Consider the following 2,111-nt stretch of genomic DNA (forward strand, 5'->3'; position numbering starts at 1 on the left):
ACTTATCCATTTATAAGATTAGATTCTTGAATGGATAAATCTATAATATTTTGCTCTTTCGAAACATTTTTTTCTTTATCTCATCTACAATACGATTAATTAATAATATTGAATTACAAAGTAATAAATAATTAAATTAAGTGGGTTGGTGAGCCAACCTGGCTTACCACGGGTTTAACCCAGGTGAACTGGATTGAAAATTGACCCGTATAAAAAAATTACATTTTTTCAAACCTAACTCGGCCCGAACCTGTGGTGAGTTGAGTTGACCCACGGGTTCTAACCCATTTTGACAACACTCTTTGGGAACATGCTTGATTACATCCAACAGTGGAATGTTGATTTTCACTTTCATGAACATATGATTAACTTTTTCTCAAACCCTTATTGCTTTACTTTATTTACTTAAGGGTTAAATATGTTTTTAGTCCCTAAACTATTGGCCGTTTCTAGTTTTCGTCTCTTTTTCAAAGTAAGGTACGATTTAGTCCTCAATCTTTAAAAAACGTTCGTTTTAGTCGAAAAAACGAACGTTTTGAGGACTAAAACGAGGACTAAAAACAAAATTTTGAGGACTAAAACGAACGTTTTTTAAAGATTGAGGACCAAATCGTACCTTATTTTGAAAGAGGGACGAAAACCAGAAACGGCCAATAGTTTAGGGACTAAAAACATATTTAACCCTTTACTTAATGACCAACTGGCCATGTTAGGCTTAGTTGGAATGACATTATTATCTATTTAAGAAAACTTTTTATCAACATTTGAGTGATCATCATATCAACAATTCGTTTAACCATATGTGTACATAATTTTTTTGTTTGTTATAAGAACTTACATTTGTGTTTTTCATAGGAGATGTGTAAAAAAATAGAGAAAATTGCAACAAGCAAGTAATTCCTTATACCGGTGGTTCTAAACCTATCTCAAGAAGATGCCATGAGATGGTAGTCATATTAGTAAACCTTACAACTTTTACTATTATTTAAAGTTTACTATTTATTTTAACATATATTTTTATTTACTTTGTGAAAACTGGACAACTTTCTAGTCGTGGAAGGGTATACATTGAAACTCATAAAAGAAAGGATGAATCATTTGTAAATGATGCGGCAAAGGATATATTGGTTAGTTGAACTATAGTATGCTATTTTCTAACATTTTCCTTCAATATTTAGAGTTTTAACTAGAAATTGTTACATGCCTATAGGAACAAATTGAAGTGGGTTTGACTCAAAGCGATATTGATGAATGAGAGGTTTTTCCTAATGATGTTGTTGGTAGAGTTTTAGGCCTAGAGCATTATGGGAGAGTGCGATGCATAGGTTTAGGAACAGATCCTACTAACTCATTTAGAAATACAAGACTTCAACTTTCAGATTTAAGCCTTGCTTCATCTACCACTGTCACATCATCAACATCTTCTCATCAATGGAAACAAAAGTACACCAATTTAGAATTCCAAGTTCAAACGACCTTGGGTGCCACCGGTCAAACTAGTATGACAGATAATTTTTATACGTCATAATAGGTTCGTTATAGAAAGGTATTTTTCCACGAGTGACTAAAATCATACATGATAATGAAGGAAGGTAAAATTCCTGACGAATTGACCACCTTCTTTGATCATTAACCACAAGTAAGTTACTAAACAAGTTGAAGCATTATGCTTAATATACTCTAATGTGGTGGACCTTAAAATATGGTTTTAGTTTGTTTTTTTTTTTGTGTTTCTATTATGTGTAGTTAGAATGAAATTATGATTTTCCATGTTTTGTGATTTTTTATATATTAGCAAAATTGGGCAAGTGTGGATGTGTATGAATGCATCCATAAATTCTCAAATTACACTTATATCGTTTATTATTTTATTTAAATATTTTTCTTTTATCATTTCAGGAAGTTGTTGATGCAAATGAGTTTTAGTCTCCTTTGGGTACAAGAGGATCATCTCATGCTAGCAACATTTAATGTGTTTTATGATGTTTTTTTATGATAGAATTTTATTTAGTCTATTATGGATTTTTAGTGATTATGGATGAAGTTATAATTACATTTCAATTGAACTTACTTTTATGTTATTATGATGACATTAAGAATAATGTTTTGAT

This window comes from Vigna angularis, chromosome 2, assembly GCF_016808095.1.
Source record: "Vigna angularis cultivar LongXiaoDou No.4 chromosome 2, ASM1680809v1, whole genome shotgun sequence".
Taxonomy (NCBI): domain Eukaryota; kingdom Viridiplantae; phylum Streptophyta; class Magnoliopsida; order Fabales; family Fabaceae; genus Vigna; species Vigna angularis.